The sequence below is a fragment of the Palaemon carinicauda genome, chromosome 9 (assembly GCF_036898095.1).
Source record: "Palaemon carinicauda isolate YSFRI2023 chromosome 9, ASM3689809v2, whole genome shotgun sequence".
In the NCBI taxonomy this organism is placed as follows: domain Eukaryota; kingdom Metazoa; phylum Arthropoda; class Malacostraca; order Decapoda; family Palaemonidae; genus Palaemon; species Palaemon carinicauda.
The window spans coordinates 160,742,966-160,762,102 of NC_090733.1; the positions used below are offsets into that span (position 1 = coordinate 160,742,966).

Below are 19,137 nucleotides of genomic sequence, written 5' to 3' on the forward strand. Positions count from 1 at the left end.
TAAAAATGGAGAAATTACTCAAAGTGTCACTATTTGTCAAATATGACAAACTTATAACAGAGTTTGTATTTTTCCTAACATACAAAACCGAATTCTTTACTATAGGAGATATTCTAGCGCGAGCTGGAAAATACGGCAGAAAACCTTAACAAGGTCGTTAACGACCGGGCCAGTAGTTATCCCCCTGTTGGGGGTGGGGGACCGTAGGCTTGCAGCTAGTGAGTACCTTCAATCGGATTCTAGCTAGGACTATATTAGGGGGCGGTGACGGAGGGAAGATTTGAGTAAAGAATTAGGGTTTGTATGTTAGGAAAAATACAAACTCTATTATAAGTTTGTCATTTGTTCCTCCACTAAATACAAACCCTCATTCTTTACTATAGGAGACTTAGTCTTGAGTTCAGGGTGGACGAAGGGTTCTCTATTCCTAGGGAAGATAGTCCTCAGACATGGCTCTATTAATGAACAATCTCCCATTAACTTTCTTTGTAGATCCCCAAATCCAGCATGACTGAAGGTTTGTAAATACGTAGAAACCAAAGTTTCAGCATGAAGAGGATCGGGAGCAAAACCAGGACCCTTTCTTACAAAGGGTTCCCCTGACCTTGAAAAGGGGAACCCTCGTGACTACGAGTATAACTTGTACCTTATGATAGGAGTCAGATGAGTTTCATACCTTATTTCCATTGATGAGTCCAGCCGAAACTGGTCACAGACTAGGATACCTAGATGGGAGGAAGAAGAAAGAGCAGAAGATAGATGGATGTTCTTCTAAAACCTAGTGTAACTCAGAATCCTCGATCAATGGCTACTGTCCCCTGAAAGGGCGTAAAGGTAGTTACAGCACCTGCTGATCTGCCACAATAGGTCCCATAGAAAAGGTGTTTAGAGACCTATGTGTCACATCTGATAAATAGTGAGAGGTGAATGTAGATTGGCGCTTCCAAACTCCAGCTCTTAAAACTTGGGACACTGAAAAATTCTTTTTAAACGCCAGCGAGGCAGCCACTCCCCTAACTTGATGGGCTTTGGGTTGAGCTGCCTCAGGGTCTCAGTGAATGGCTCTCTCAATAACTATCTTGAGCCAGAAAGAGATGGTGTTGCGAGAGTTTCTCTTCTTAACCTTGTTGGTACTGAGGAAGAGATGACGGAGGCGTGGTCTGAAAGGTCTGGTGCGCTTCAGGTATTTCCTTGGCATTCTGACCGGGCACAGTAGCAATTGGTCAGTATCCTGAGTCGCCCTATTGAGGCTGGAAAATTGAAATTCTCTAAACCTCTCATCGGCAGATGAAGGATTCTGGGTTTTGGCCACAAAGCTTGGCACTAAGTTGAGAGAGGCTTCCCCCCATCCTCTAGTATGGGTGACTTCATAGGATAGACCGTGAAGTTTACTAACCCTTTTTGCCGAGGCCAGAGCAACAAGGAAGACGGTCTTAAGGGTAAGGAAGAAATCAGAGGCCCTATTTAAGGGCTCATATGGAGGTCCCTTTAAGGAGCGTAAGACCAGGGACACGTCCCAAGGTGGTGGTCTAATCTCCACTGGGGGGCAAGATCTCTCAAAACCTCGAATCAACAAGGTGATATCTTCTGAGGTGGAAAGGTCAACTCCTCTCAGTCTGCAGATGAGGCTTAAGGCTGAACGATAGCCCTTAATTGCCGAGACTGAAAGGAGTTTCTCCTCCCCGAGATAAACTAGGAAGTCTGCCACTAAAGGAAGAGAGGGATCGAGTGGAGACACGCCTCGCCCTCTACACTAAGCTGCAAACACTCTCCATTTTGCTTGGTAGAGGTTTGTGGAAGATTGGCACAGATGCCTGGACATGTGTTCAGCCACCTTTCCTGAAAAGCCTCTGCTTCTGAGGAGAGACTGGACAGCCTCCCGGCGTGAAGTTTCAGGAAGTGGATTCTCCCGTGGGGGATACCACTGTGTGGCTGCGTCAACAGATGGGGTTCTGGAGGCAGGAACCTTGGCACTTGAACCAGCAGGGAAAGGAGATCTGCGTACCACTCTCTGCTTGGCCAAGCCGGAGTTATTAGTGTTAGCTTGCAGTCCCGTGAGATCCTGAGTTTGTTGATCACCTTTCTGAGCAGGCAAAAGGGAGGGAAGGCATAAGCACCCAGGTTGTCCCAGAAGTGTTGGAGGGCGTCCTGGATCGCTGCCTGATGGTCTGGAACTGGGGACCCGTAGTGGGGAAGTTTCGCATTCAGAGAGGTGGCGAACAGATCTATTGTGGGTAAACCGCACAAAGATATTACTGTCTTCGCTACTCGAGGATCCAAAGACCATTCTCCACTCAGCACTTGGTGATGCCTGCTCAGCTGATCCGCCACGATGTTTCTCCGGCACGGAATAAACCTGGCTGAAAGAGAAATGTTGTGGCTTTCTGCCCACTGGCAGATCTGGACTGCTAACAGACAGAGGTCTCTTGCCAGAGAACCCCCTTTCTTATTGATGTACGAGATGGCTATGGAGTTGTCGCTCATCAGAACCACCTCTCGTCCGCGTAGATCTTTTACAAAGAATTTTAGGCCTTTCCAGGCAGCTAATAATTCTAGGTGGTTTATAGGGAGAGAACTCTCTATCGGAGACCAAACTCCCGATGCTAATTTGGGGCCTAGGTGGGAACCCCATCCCCGTAGTGACGCGTCCGAAAAGTTTTAACTTCGGACTCGGGTTTTGGAGGGGAATGCCCTTTTGGGTGTTCTCTCTGGTCGACCACCAATGAAGATCTTGTAGCACCAGCCTTGGAACATCCACTGCCAAGAATGGGGGATCTCACTTTTGAGACCAATGGGTCTTCAGATGCCATTGGAGACTTCTCATTCTTGATCTCCCGCCTGGAACCAGTTTTTCCAGAGAGGCAAGATGGCCCAGAAGACACTACCACGACTTGGCTGAAGGTGGTAGTGGAGACAAGAGATGGGCGATGGACTGATCCAGTCTCCGAAGCCTGTCTTCCGACTGAAACACTCTCCCTGCCTGGGTGTTGATGGACATACCCAGATAGTTCAAGACTTGGGTCGGAGTTAAGCAAGACTTCTCTGCATTTACAAGGATCCCAGATCCTTGCAAAGATTCAGAAGTCTTCTCAGATGATCCAGAGCTAGCTCCTTGGACGAGGCCAGGAGTAGCTAATCGTCCAGATATCTTAGCAGACGAATTCCATGTTTGTGAGCCCACGAAGATACGAGTTCGAAGATCTTCGTAAAGACCTGTGGGGCGGTCGAGAGGCCGAAACACAGGACTTTGAACTTGAAGATTCGACCCTGAGCCAGGAAGCGTAGGAATTTCCGAGATGTGCGATGGATTGGCACTTGGAAATAAGCATCTCTCAAGTCTACAGATGCAATGAAGTCTCCTGGACGTACTGCTTGGGTCACGGAGGCCGCTGTCTCCATTTTGAATGGAGTCTGCTTCACGAACTGGTTCAGAGTCGAAAGATCTATCACTGGTCTCCAACCTCCCGAGGCTTTCTCTACCAGAAAGAGGCGACTGAAAAACCCCGGGGAAGAGTCGGAGACCTCTTGAATGGCGTCTTTTAGAAGCATGCTCTGTATCTCCCGAGCTAGGGCTTGCTGTTTCCCGGGATCCCGAGGGACCTGGGAGGACGAGATCGGGGGAGGAATTAGAGGAGGAGAGTCTATGAAGGGAATGCGGTATCCCCAACGAAGCACCCTTATGGTCCATTGCATGGCCCCCATAGCTTTCCACCTCCTCCAACTCCCCCAGCAGGCACCCCCTACGCATTGTGAGGGGGGAGTCGAGACCCTATTTCTGTCTAGGGTTCCTCCCTCTGCCTTTAGCCTTAGGAGGAGCCGACTTTCCTCTGCCCATAGGTTTGGGTGTAAAAGAGGGGCGGCTGAGGCTCTTGGCTGGCAGTGAAGTTGCGATTGTTGCCTTGGGTTGTGGAGTTGGCTGCTGTTGCATTGGACGAAAAGAAGCAGCCTTTTGCATTGCAGTGTCCTGCGTCTCCTTCCTCCAAGTCTCTAAGATAGAGGAGACTGCTTGTCTAGAGAAGAGGAGAGGTTGTAGAAGATCAGAGTTCCTCAAATGAAATTTCTCAGATTTACTGATGCTCCTATGCAGTCTGGAGACTACCGATTCCCTCCTTTTGAGAGTCCAGTTGCCCCACATCGTTGCAGCTGTAGCAGTTAGAAAGTCCATTGTCTTGGCCTCAGCAGCCAGGACTTCCTGCAGGGACTGCATGGAATTTTGGTTTGAAAGGTCCTCGTGACTTGCAAGGTAGCCCACTGTGCCAGACCATGTGTCAAACCAGGAAAGTGCCTCTAGAAGAGACATTGACGCTGCTTCCATTGTCGAGGCTTCTGCTGCAGTAAAGGAGACTGGAAGGGAAGAGAGTCTCTCTGCAGAACAGCCAGGTGTAAGCCTTGCTGTGAGGGGATCTAGTGTCAGAGGCGAAGGGTTGGCGTCTCTGACCTTGTAAAAGTGCCTTTGCCTCGAAAAAGGAAACTGCAGCAGTTTATGTGATCCTTGAGACTTCAAGGAACTCGTTTCCCCCGAGACCACCTGCAAGACCTTCCTCAGTGTGAATAGACCAGGGAAGTTCAATTCTGATCTTAGGGTTTGGTGGAGGATGACATAGTCTGTCTAAAGCTGGAGCGTCGGTATGACGAGGCGACAGGTGTAAATCTCCGAGACCTGAGATAATACACATCGTTCTTAGAGCCCTCAGATAGGCGGACTCTAAATCTTTTGATGGTTGTTCCTCTGAGGAATCCTCAGGTCACGCTAATTCCTCGTGAGGGAGGGCGGTCGAATCCCGAATGTCTGAAGGTAACGGCGAGGTAACGTACTCCATTGCCGACAATCCAGAGGAAGGCTGAGCGCTGGTTGATGGCACCGCGCTCGCAAGATCCTGCCTGGAAGTTGAAGGTTTAGGCGAAGGCGACCGAATTAACGGTACTGTCTTAATAAGAGAATGCGTTGATCAGCGGTCTGGCCTTTCTCCTCTGTTCTCAGCTGAAGAGGAGAAGGGCTGAACCCCTGCGTCTTCTTCCGAAGTTCTCGCAAAGCCCATATTTCGTAATTCATTAGAAAGTACGGGAATGGGTGTTGTTCTGTCTAAAACGCGAGGGCGCGGTGAATGACCTCGCGCGGATATGTCCGGAGATTTGCGCGCTCAGAAGTTTGACGTACGGGAGCGCTCTCTCTCTCATGATACTAAGCAACGGCGAGAAGTGTTCTCTCTCGCTTCCCCAGCGCGAACTGAGCTCCTCGCGAAGAAATGTGAAGGAGAGGAATTGCACTCAGAGTGTCCTCGTTCCTTGGTTGCGCTCTGGGCACGATCAGATTTAACCTCGCCCCAACGGCAGCGCTTATTGCGCTTGAGAGAACTCTCTCGTGAAGAAAAGCGCAAACGTTTCGTAGAGCTCTTCTTCTTATAGCGCCTAGATGATTCCCCACGAGAGGAAGACGATCACGAATCAGAGCGATAGCTCGAGGAAGTATTCCTCTTATGTTTGTGATGAGAGCGCTTATCGCTTCTCGGCGAGACATTTCGTGAAGAGATAGAAGGCGAGGAAGAACGAGAATGATGACGTCTCTTCCTATGTCACCTCTCTCTCCGACGAGAACGTCTTGGCGAAGGAGAGCGAGCTCTCCTTTTCCTCTTTTCTCTCTCTCTCTCCTATCCTCTAAGGAGGACGAAGACGGTGAGGAGGAGGAGAAGGAGGAGGTATCACGATGATCACGCTTGCAACGTTGTTTCGTAGTAATGCAAGCGAGGGGCGAAGTAGGCTCCGCAGGGGCTGACATTATTACCTCCGCTGACACTTCAGCGGGCGCCGATTGAGCTGACGGGATATCGGCAAGGTCCGGAACTCCCGAGGGTTCCAACACAGAAGGGACCTGAGGTAAAACTGTGCCTGCGAGGAACTGGTTCCACACATCCACCGAAGGAGAACCAGGAAGTCCAAGGGCAGGCCATACCGCTCGCACGTTATCTGGAATAGAAGCAGTAATAGAATAATTTCCGATGACTGAAGAAACTATCCCACTGGGGGGGGGGGGGCAACTTGATTCGCCTGCCCCGGGGGAATGGGTGTTAAGTCAATGGTGCCGCTCTTCCTTGACTTCCCCTTGGAGGAAGAAGGCAAGGAAGAGTCTGAAGGAAGAGATCGAGAGGTCGAAGAAGAGGCCCGAGACTCCTTACCTTTCGACGGCGAACCTGGAGTTAATGAATCCTTCTTGGATTTCTTCTTCTTCCTTTTCATGAACTTATCCCACTGCGTAGGCGACCATTCCTTACATACTTGGCAGGGGGGGCCTTCAGCACACCTATGACCTCTGCATGAAGGGCATAGGGAATGAGGATCCACCTCCAGTGGTGACATAAATGTGCCACAAGTTTTCGGGGGGATCCCGGGACACTTTCTCATATTAGAGGACATCACATCTATTTAAAGAGTAAAAGAAAAAGTTAATGAAAAAAAAACCGGCCCGGTCGTGTACGACCTTGTTAAGGTTTTCTGCCGTATTTTCCAGCTCGTGCTAGAATATCTCCTATAGTAAAGAATGAGGGTTTGTATTTAGTGTAGGAACAAGCATATTTTATATCTGGTAAATATTTTATATAAATCATACTAGTGTTTTTTTTTATATAAACTATTTTGAGAAAGACTAGATATCCCGGACGACGTTTTGCTACACTAATGTAATGACAGAAAGGCTTCATTTAACTGAATGGTAATTCCCTTGACGATTATTGGTCTTAATAAACGAATTGGTTATCATCTCATCAAAATGTTATGTTAGCCACACGTGGTTGAGATGGTGGAGGATCGAGTGTGCATACGCAAAGGCGTAGAGAGGCGTAACAAAGGAGTAGTTGTGTCTGCAGTCAAGAGTGAGTGATTGAGTGCAGAAGGTAAACAATGGCGTAGTTGTGTGAGGCTCGGGCGTAGCTGTGATAGGTAAGCTCTGAGCGCACTCTTCAAGTCGACATCGATCAGTGTAGAGGGGAAACGGTGTTGCTCCCCTTATTATTATGTGAAATTCTTACTTTCTCCCTTTTAAAAGGTATGCACTTATTTTAGTTATAATTTATTTATGTGTTTTAACAACACTTGATATTGCCTATTGTGGTTATCTTTTTTTAAATGTAATAACAGAATTATCGAATAAGGTTACGATAATTTTGCCAGTATTGAAACTACTTTATGCTCCGCTTGCATGTGGTTGGAATTGTGCCACCAACCATAAGTTAAGATGTGCAATATTATTCCCAGAATTGTGAAAGCGTTTACAGTGAACCCTCGCTACTTCGCGGTTCGACCATCGCGGATTCGCGGGTTTTTTCCATAACCCATATATACAGTGAACCCTCGTTTATCGCGGTAGATAGGTTCCAGACGCGGCCGCGATAGGTGAAAATCCGCGAAGTAGTGACATCATATTTACCTATTTATTTAATATGTATATTCGGACTTTTAAAACCTTCCCTTGTACGTAGTACTGTTAACAAACCACCCTTTAATGTAAAGAACACTTAATGCATGTACTACAGCACCATAAACTAAAACAGGCACAAATATTAAAGGCGATTTTATATCATGCGTTACCTAAACACCTAAAAAGCACGATAAAAAATGGCAACCAATGTTTTGTTTACGTTTATCTCTGATTATAATGAAGAAACAAACGCATTTACACATCTGTGTATAGGTTAGTTTTTGCATCAATTATATTGATTATTCAGTACAGTATGTTGATTTGGTTATTACTAATGTTTTATTTAATTTTTCTTAGGACTTCCAAATGAAATGTTTTTCTTTATGACGCCGCCTGAAACGACGGCGTCATAACGTACGTTCAGTTAACAAACTAAGGAATTTAACGCCATGATGAAAGTGATAAATAGTGATATTACAGTAAAAGCTTTTATAAAATATGTTATTACAAATATTATTTACCGTATCTATATAAAATCATACATACGTAGCAAAGCAGGAAAACAATCTACGAGAGAGAGAGAGAGAGAGAGAGAGAGAGAGAGAGAGAGAGAGAGAGAGAGAGAGAGAGTTGTTTTACATACGTAAATGTAAATTTTAAACAAACAAAAAAAAGCCCCATTTCATATAAAATAGATTACAAATATTTTACTTTATCATATTACAGTAGTCTATAATACTGTAAAGTTCAGTACAGTATGTTGTTGTTATAGTCGTGGTGATGAAATTCTCACGAAACAAAAACACGCCATTTGATTACAACAGCTGATTCATCTCTCTCTCTCTCTCTCTCTCTCTCTCTCTCTCTCTCTCTCTCTCTCTCCTCGTGTTATACAATACTTACATTTAGATGAAGAAACTAAAATTAGTTTTCTTAGTGTCAATTAAATACGAAACGAAAAAATTAGGCCGAGTCTACATCCATTTCAATCATAGCTAAAAATACGGCATCCGATTTCATCAGCAAACCACTATTTTTTGGGAAATATCATTTTATTCTAGAAAATTGCCACTCTTTAAATAGTTAATTGCACATTAAGAAAGCGTGTACTTTTGTTTTTAAATTTCGGGTGTGTTTTAAAAATCGAGTATTGTTGACTTCTTTTTGTTTTACTTTTGGCTGTGAATAGATCAGCTGTCATCTAGCTGCCGCTCTTGAGTGTGTACGAATACACTAACAAAGTATCATTTATACCATTTCTTAACTTATTCAAACCGTCTACAGTATACAGTTGATATTACATAAGCACCAATGTGTTATAACCTATCATATTTTTTTGGTTATTACATTTAAACCCCCCCCCCCCCTCTATCTCTCTCTCTCTCTCTACCTCTCTCTCTTTCTCTCTCTCTCTCTATCTCTCTCTCTCTACCTCTACCTCTCTCTCTCTACCTCTACCTCTCTCTCTGTGGGCTACTTTTCACTACCTCCCATTCCTTACCTCTCTCTATCTCTCTAACAAATGATATCTTTGTTGCTCCTCAAAGTTTCATTTATATTGAAAATCGATCATGATTCAATTTTCCTTACTTTCTCCAATCTCGCACCATCGGTCACATCGCGGTATTTTCGATATTTCCGGAAAATCCGCGATATATGTATATACATGGGTTATGAAAAAAATCCGCGAAGTGGTGAATCCGCGATGGTCGAACCGCGAAGTAGCGAGGGTTCACTGTATATACATATCGCGGATTTTCCGGAAATTTCGAAAATACCGCGAAATCTGAAGACCCCCAAATACGATATTTCATTACCTGTAATTCCATTAATACTGTAATTAGTAATATCTGCTCTTACTTATTGTTCATTGCATTACATATGATATATAATTCAGCACAGAAAGAAATAAAACACGAAAAGAGAATGTGATCATACGATAATACAGTACTGTATACAGTACGTAGTAAAATTAAATCGAACATGAAACGCAAATCAGATGCAGTCATACCATATTAGAATGGTGTAAGGCTGCTGATGGCTACTACTGTACAGTACTACAAATGTAATAGATGTGCTTCTTTTCCATGAATCTTTTGTATGTACAGTATACGTACGTAGCTGCATCCAATAATATTCTTTGTTGCAAAAATCACATTTCGAATAAGCGTACGAGAGAGAGAGAGATAGAGAGAGAGAGACACACACATCCTACAAAAGAATAAAATAACATACGTAAAGCTATTATTATTATTGTTATTATTATTATTATTGTTGTTGTTGTTGATAAAATTATTATTGTTATTATTATCATTATTATTATTATTATTACTGTATTATTATCATTGTTTATTATTATTATTATTAATACTGTACGTACGGTATCTTGTACTTTGAGTTGGTAACCTACGCATCATATAAGACGGGTTGTGATTGGTTCAAGCGTTGATAGATGACGAATCAGAACTCAAGTTTTCTTATCTAGCCTGTGATTGGTGTTTTGCCCGCATCTCCAACCCGCAGCATCTAGGTTCTCGCGGGCCCGGGTCGTCCACTTTCTCTTACGGCGTATCGCTGAGTAGACGTTCTTAAGATTGTGAAGTTTAATCTGTGCTGTGTGCGACTGTTTTAAGTTGAACTTTTTGTTGAACTTTCTGTTAAATCCTACTGTACAATGCCTCCCAAGCATTCTGCTTCTACTAAGGCTGGTAGTGAGCCTAAACGCCACCGAAGGATGATGACGATTGCTGAGAAGGTTACGCTTCTCGATATGTTGAAAGACGGTAGAAGCTACTCGGCCGCAGCGCGCCATTTTGGAATCAACGAATCTACTGTTCTCTATATCAAGAAGGACGAGGCGAACATTAGAAAGACGGCTGCAATCACCTTTAGCAGATCAGCGAAGCGAGTCGTTACAACGCGTAATAAAACGATCGTACGCATGGAAGGTGCTTTAGCTGTGTGGATTGCCGACTGCCGGAAGAAGAACATAGCCTTGGATACGAACACCATCCGAACAAAGGCTTTGAGCTTGTATGAGAATTTTGCTGCAAAGGAACCACAAGACGACGACGGCAACCATGCTGAAGAAGATGATGATGCAGATGAACCTCAACCAGGGACATCCACTGATTCCCAGCCTCAGAAACAAAGTTTTTCCGCCAGCAAAGGATGGTTCGCGAAGTTTCAAAAACGCTTCGCCCTGAAAAGCGTTTCCCTTCATGGCGAGGCTGCTTCGGCTGACACTGCCGCTGCTGAAACTTACGTGAACCAGACGTTCAAGAATATTATCGCCGAAGGTGGATACAAGCCGGAACAAGTGTTTAATATGGATGAGACCGGCTTGTTTTGGAAGAGAATGCCGTCGCAAACTTTCCTGTTCAAAGAGGAAGCCAAAGCCTCTGGCTTTAAAGCATTCAAGGATCGCGTTACCCTCGTGATGTGTGGCAATGCTGCTGGATTTTTGCTAAAGCCGGGGCTTATTTATAAGTCGAAAAATCCTCGCGCTTTGAAAAATAAGAATAAGAATCTCCTTCCCGTGTACTGGATGCATAATCCAAAAGCATGGATTACAAAGATGCTGACCTCCAACTGGTTCCACCAGTGTTTCATCCCGCAAGTCAGCAAATATCTCTTAGAGAAGGGCTTGCCACTCAAGATCCTTCTCCTTATGGATAACGCTGGACACGCAACTGATCTGTCGCATGAGGGCATTCAGGTTGAGTTCCTGCCACCCAACACCACGTCATTAATTCAACTGATGGACCAGGGGGTTATCAGGGCGTTCAAGGCCCTCTACACGAAGAATACCTTGGCGGACCTCGTTGCGTGTGTGGATGCTGCCCAAGATGATGAGGATGAAGACTTTAACTTGAAGGCGTACTGGCGGCAGTACACCATAACCACGTGCCTGCAGAATATTCAGAAGGCACTGCAAGAGATGAAACCTGCAACTGTGAATGCGAGCTGGAAGAAGTTGTGGCCCCAGATTGTTTACGACGACGAGGGATTTACACCTGCTGAAATCCAACACTCTGCAGTACGCAAATCTGTGCAGTTGGCTGCCATAATTGGAGGTGACGGGTTTGGCGACATGACGACTGAAGACGTCGACGAGTTGTTGGACTGCCATTCCCAGCCCCTAACTGACGCAGACCTTGAAGACCTGACGAAATCGGCAAGCGAAGAAGAGAGTGAAACCCAGGAAGAGACCCAAGAAAATGTCGAAGAAACGGGCTTAACATTAGAACGGCTTGCCAAGGCCTGCAACCATGCGAAGGAGTTGAAAGAAATGTTGCAAGAGTGGGACGAGGATATGGTTCGGTCTATGCAATTCTCCAACAAGGTCGATGACATCATGACTCCCTACAAGATGCTCTTAGATCGAAAAAAGAAGCAGCGGCAACAACTTCCGATCACAATGTTCTTCCAGCCTCGCAAAAAAGAGCCAGTTCCTCCTGCTACTACGCCTTCGGAAGAAATTGAAGAAGTTGAAGAGGTGTTCCAGGAAAAGACACCTCTGTCTGAAGAGACGTAAAATACTACTCATTGGCTGCACAGTAGAACACATCATCAGCTTCATCATCATCATTTCTACTGTGCAGCAAATTCATCGCCATCATCATTCAAGTTTTTCTTGAACTTCTTTCGTGGTGAGTACAGTAACAATCTTTATTTTTTACTTTAATATTCTAACATTTTAATATTTGTGCCTGTTTTATAGTTTAGTACTGTATGCATTAAGTTAAAGGGAAGGTTTTAAAAGTCTACATGTTGTAACCTATCATATTTTTTTTGTTTAAAATTTACATTTACGTACGTAAAACAATCTCTCTCTCTCTCTCTCTCTCTGTCTCTCTCTCTCTCTCTCTCTCTCTCTCTCTCTCTCTCTCTCTCTCTCTCTCTCTCTCTCTCTCGTAAATTGTTTTCCTGCTTTGCTACGTACAATATATACTGTACAGTACAGTACTGTATGATTTTATATAGATACGGTAAATTATATTTGTAAGGTAACATATTTTGTAAATGCTTTTACTGTAAATACTGTATCATTATTTATCACTTTCATCATGCGCGTTAAATGCCTTGTTTGTTCTGAGCGTGGTTGTTTACTGAGCGTACAGTACTTTATGACGCCGTCGTTTTAGGCGGCGTCATAAAGAAAAACATTTCATTTGGAAGTCCCAAGAAAAATTAAGTAAAACATTGGTAATAACAAAATCAACATACTGTATAATCAATATAATCGATGCAAAAACTAACCTATACATATATGTGTACACTAAATGAGTTTGTTTCTTCATTATGATCAGAGATGAACGTAAACAAAACATTGGTTGCTATTTTTTATTGTGCTTTTTAGGTGTTTAGGAAACGCATGATATAAAATCGCCTTTAATATTTGTGCCTGTTTTAGTTTAGGGTGCTGTAGTACATGCATTAAGAGTTCTGTACATTAAAGGGTAGTTTGTTAACAGTACTACGTACAAGGGAAGGTTTTAAAAGTCCGAATATACATGTTAAATAAATAGGTAAATATGATGTCACTACCTCGCGGATTTTCACCTATCGCGGCCGGGTCTGGAACCTATCTACCGCGATAAACGAGGGTTCACTGTATTCTTGAATTGCCAGGCTAACTGTGCAGCATAACCAGTAGGTTAAGTAAGAGTACAGTATAGCCTAGGCTACGAATTGCATGTTGTTTGACATAGGATCGTTGTCCTAAATGAAGACTTTGTATTACAGGGTACCAGTTTGGAGTACCTGTCATGTACTAAGACTTGTAGAAGTAAGAATAGAAAGACTCCGGGAACCAGCCTTTCCCTCAACCTCCACTACAAATGAAGATCCGTCCTTCTCCACAGCATGAGTCAAGTCTAACTTTAAGTCTAGGCTTAGAGTATTAGCCTATGCCTATGACGTAAACAGTATTAGCCTATGCCAAGGTTTGGTTTGTTATAGGTAGGCTAGCCAGGAATAAGTTGATTGTCCTAAATTGAATGGTAGCCTCCAAATATAAGTCAGGACAATTGAAGAAGGTAAGAGTTTAAATGAAAAGTCATTGTTGGAAACGGCATGACACTAACGCCATCTATTGACCAATGCCTAAGGATGCCTGACAATTTTTCACCAATGAAAACAGTCATTCTCATAAAAAGTTTCTTTAAAAAAAATAAGATTAACTGTCAAGTATTACCAAATAAAATATACAATTAAAAGAATAGAGACACTTTTAGTAATTGATCCGTTTTTAATTTAGTATATATCCTGAATATATATCAGATGTCTGCTGATGCCACAAACTTCTCTTTGATTGATTATGTTGACGATGTTGGTTCCAGGTCGCTTAGTACCTCCTCCACCACCCCCCCCCAACATAAAATGTTAGTTTTTTTTTTTTTTTCTTTTTTGCTTTCCCAGTATTTAAAGAACCTCCTAATTACTGTACATAAAGAGGAGAGCTGCAGGATTGCACAATTTTGGAGTAAATGGAGAGCGTGCTCTTATAAACAAATACCAATATGATTTTTCTGCTGCTACAGTCACCTGTCAGCTGTCAAGTAATTGCATCTAAGGGTGTTTCCTCATTCTAAAAAAAAAAATCTGGGGGAGGTCCCGCAGACACCGCGTCATCAGTGACCCCAAACTTTAGAGCTCGACCCAGAAAGACACTCCTGCGCCCTTGAACTATACAACATAATGGAATTATCACTATCAAAATATACAAAACCTTCACCAGTGATAAACAAATACCGTGCGTTATGATTACTCTTAAATCAGCCTTAAATAAAATTGACTGCTGTAATGAAAAAAAATAGAAATAAACAAATCATTAGGGCGACGGTTTGGATTCATTATCGGACGACAACGGATTACCAGTGATACTTAACGGATTTTGAGCTAAGCGAAAAATCTATTTTTGGGTGAGATAGCCATGACGTCCTGATGGACGTAGTCATATATACCCTTAGGAAGCTACTGAAGGAACCTTCCATCAGCACGTCATGGCTTGAGCCCAAAATAAAGCTTTTAAATTTAGGATTTTGGACCATATAATCTGGGGTCAATGATGCCATTCGGTACCGAGATAAGTTGTGTAGTTGGATAATGAAATGAGAGTTAGAAGCTGGATAGCAAAGAAGGAGGAATTGGGGAAAATGGTGTAGGCCAAACAGAAGGCCAAAAGTAGATACAGCCTAAGGCCTAGGCTATATGGCCAGGGTATGTGTCGGGAATTTTCGAACTGATCACTTGAAAATCCCGCCATTTAACTCCACCAACGTTACGTTAAATTGGAGGGAAGGTTGGGAGAACTCGCGGGCGTTGATACAAGACTGTGGTTTGATACGAGACTGTTTTAGAACCTAGAGAGCAACTGCCTGGTAAGGAAGGCGCGGAGGTTAAAGAAATCGAGCATTTGTAATTTAAGATTCAGAAATTTAATGTCATTTTATTGTACCAAGTAGAAATTTAGATTCAGAGAAACGCGGGAAACAAAGGTGTCGTCAGGGCTGCGGAGCTCAGCTCGGTCTCTTTTGTCCAAGGTCCTCAGCTGAAGTAAGTCCTATTAATTGTACTCTCTCTCTCCCCCCTATAGTACCCAGGTCGGTTTCCCTATAGGTTTTACAAGTGTTTTGTAAGATTTTTATCCATGTATATTTAGTTGATCCTTGTGATTGGGGATCAGTGCTGTCTTTTAAATTATGTGAGAAAGCCTCGGTATGCCGTTTACCGAGGCAACTTATGGAAATATTAATTAATTTTGCTTAATTTGAGTCCGGTGCGGCCTTAGTTTTTTTTTTTGCAACGTATGAGGTTATTTAGTCACGTGTTTCTTTAGTATGTCGAGTAAATGTTTGATTATGTATTTCCCTCGCATTAAATAATTATTTTTGTAATAAAATTGTTAAAGTATAGCTGTATTTTGTTGATTCCTGGAAGGTTTTGGGAGTCTTACCTCTTCAAGGTCTTGCTATCGGGCCCTTAACATAGGGCCAAGAACGTTATTATCTGTTGAAGTGAAAATCACGACAGTATGGGTCTGAAAGCAACCTAACAAAGACTTTAAAGTAATGACCATGTGAGATACCATGACGGTAGCCTACGCTGTTTGTATCTGGAGTGATTACCAACCAATTGATTACCATGCTCAGGTCAGGTGATTTGGTGACAGCAACACAAGAATGACCGTAAATATACTGCTTCTTATCACAAAGTGCACACAAGGACTAGGCCATCAAGAAACTGCAACAGTATGAACTGACCTTAATGATGTAGATTTCAGAATATTTTATCTTGACTATTCAAACCAAGTCTACGACTTACAACAGCTTCAGACAACCTCGTAGGCGTTAAGTCATGAACAGTTTTGAATGACGTAGTCGTACACAAAGTAAATAATAAACAATTGACCTAAGGCAGTGACAAGGAAACGGGACAGTTAGAAACGTTCTCTACGAATCGAATATAGATTTTATATATATATATATATATATATATATATATATATATATATATATATATATATATATATATATATATATATATATATATATATATATATATATATATATATATATATATATAAACTTTTACACCTGCTCTTCACGTCAGTACCACATCATATGCTAAAATTTAGTTAATTTATTTTATTTTCCCATAAAACCATTATTCACACTATTCAACTTTGGTGTATGTTCAGAATTGTCAATTAAAATTGTGCGTTTATTGGGGGCCGCTTAAGTGCCTAAACTGTAACTTAAATTATATAAAACGGAGAAATATCGATAAAAAATGCTCCACCTCAAGAAAGGATTACTCCCCCACTAATCAAATTGCAATGTATGCCTATTAAAGCTAGATTAGAGTATAAGGTGGTTATGTGCAATGATAACTTGATCAAGTTATCAGAACCAGACGTCCAAAATATATTAGAAATTTCCTGCACATCCTGAAGCCAACAAATCGTGTCAATAGAAAATAGTTACAGACGGATTAGTTATTAGCTTAGCAGGCCATAGATGCATGTCTACTAAAGGTTCTAGCAGCGCTTTTAAATACGAAACCCAAAGACTATGGAACAAACTCTCACTAGAGCTCTGAAGGCTGATTATATTCTTGGTGACAGAGCTGTACTATGAATAATTAAATCAAAATAAACCTTAGCTGGTAAGCTACCGTCCAAGACGACCACAAACACAGCATATTTATTTATATAGAAGTATATAATCACTTACAATCAAAATTTTCATATATTCTGCATCTATTGAAGCTGTAGAGAAGCCTACAGTAGAGTAAATCCTCTCCCTCGCCTATTAACACAAAGGGCTTCTGTTATGTTTCGCCAGTCGTCTCTATCTTGAGCTTTCATTAATTCAATACCTCCCCATTCATCATCTACTTCGTGCTTCATAGTCCTTAGCCATGTAGGTCTGGGCCTTCCTATACTTCTAGTGCCTTGCGGTGCCCATTTGAAAGTTTGATGAACTAATCTCTCTTGGGCAGTACGAAGAGCATGCCCAAACCATCTCCCCCTCATCATGATCTCATCTCATTCTCTTATAGTTTCATTTCCAATCCTGCCCTGCCATTGAACTCCCAATATCCTTCAGAGGCATTGTTCTCAAATCTAAATCTATTGGAGATTGTTTCATTGCCATACCATGACTCATATCCATATAACACCGATATATAGTCTGATGTTTTAATGTAATCTCAGGCGATTTGATTTCAAAATTTTACTTAATTTAGCCAGTGACTGATTTGCTTTTTTCAATTTTCACTAAACACTAATTCTAGAGACCCTGTATTGATCATAGTTCTTAAATACTTAAATGATTCTGCCTCATTGATCCTCTCTCTTTCCAACGATATTTCATATTCCATTGCACATTCCGTTTTCATCATCATCTGTAATTCTTGTATTTATCTTCAGCCCAACCTCGTGTGATATTTCATGCATCCTGGTAAGCACGCACTGAAAATCCTGTGGTGTTCTGCTAACAAGGACAACATCAGCAGCATACTCAAAGTCTGCTAAATTCCTATCACCACCCCTTATTCACCATCTCCGACTATTCCATGCATTATAAAATCCATGAGGATGATAACGACAACATAGGTGACAAAACATTCCCTTGGAGTATGTACTGTATCTTTTATGTCATGAATTCTATGTTTGATGCATTTTCATTTAGGATTAATGCAATACTAAGTTATTCTAGATAATAATCATCATGACAACGCACTACCCTGCTGTAGAATTAATCATGAAGCATGTTCTTGGTATGGGAAAGTAAATGGGCCTAGTTTTTGTTATGGTAACCTATGATAGAGCTTAGGAGTCACACTCAATTGACTAAACCCCGTATTTCCATAGTGTTAATTTTTCATGTAAGGAATATAAGTAGCCAACATACATGAAGATGGAATTCATCATTAGACTGAGTAACTTATTTTCAAAGATTAACACAAAAGTCCCAAAATATTACTCTCTTTGGAATGCCAAACATGAAAGGTCGAAAGATTCTGGATTGGATTTTGTGAAATTTGGAGCAAAAACCCAAACATTAGCCCAAGAGAACTCATTCAGCACTGAGGTGCAACTGGGGGAATCCCTGCAATAGTATTATTAAGTAAAACCTGAAACTGGTTTGGACAACAAGATGGAAGATAGGAAGAGGTGAAATAGCATGAAAGAAACTGGTAGCAAATATACCTTGAAGAGATGCTGCAAGACCCTTCAGTAATACATACAGTGCACTTCAGGTACTAGGCTACGTCCCTATGGGGCAAGGGAAACTGGAAACATCATTACTTCCAAATCAGGGGCAACAATAAAATTAAATTACATCCAATGCAACCTTGATTGGATTTATGAATCTGAGTTACATAGGTCAGCAATGGGGAGAAACCCTTGCAGTTTCCCTATAAAGTAAGTTAGAAAAGGTTAAAACAGCAAGATGGAAGAAAGGAAATGGAATGGAAGGTAAAATAGAGAGACATGAAGCAAGTGTACCTGGATGCTATAGGAACACTGGAAAGTCTATTAAGTAATGCCTACAGAATATCAATCAAGATACTATACACTGATGGTACTTAGAGACCTATAAGTATTACACGAGTAACAGTTTTCTTTGTGTAAAATCGATCCTGGCCATATACCATCTTATATTAATTTGGATTCAAAATATAGACTATTAATTGCTTCAAAATAGTTTATTAGTTATAAATCGCCCTAAAACCTATGGAATGACTCACTCATACTCTAATGGGTCTCTAACGATTGCTCATGAGCAGCATAGGCAAGGGTCTGTGTCGATAACCTACCTGGACAATGCCCTAGAGATTGACCATATACTGTACACATATCAGTACCCAAGGAGGTCCAGATAGCTGCTGGTGAGTCAGCAGGTAGATCTATAAATAGGCTTCCACAAAACTCCATTCTTAGTTCAGAAAGATGGCCAGGTTACAGACACTACAAGAAGCAATTGAGCAGGTAGCCAATCAAAAGGAGACACCTTGGTATCTTTTGAGCTACAGGGAAAATTCGCTCTCCTTATGGTTTACCATGAAATAAAATTAGAGGGATTAGAAAGCACCATAGAGGAAGATTAACAGGATAGTAAGTGGGTGCAGCCACTTCCTCAATTAATGCCTGTAGTTCAGCTCATGTGAACTGCATTGATGGTACTGAAACCCTAGTGGAAATGTTATCTTAC

The 19,137-nt window shown here is 42.0% G+C and overlaps 1 protein-coding gene across 1 annotated transcript in view; it reads right to left on the reverse strand.

Annotated features, from left to right (window-relative positions):
- LOC137646733 (protein melted-like) overlaps positions 1–15,834 on the reverse strand; it is a 134,670-nt gene extending 118,836 nt beyond the window's left edge. The window contains 1 exon segment of the mRNA XM_068379840.1: positions 15,740–15,834. The gene's annotated coding sequence lies outside the window, so the exon portion shown is untranslated.
- Between the last annotated feature and the right edge of the window lie 3,303 nt (positions 15,835–19,137).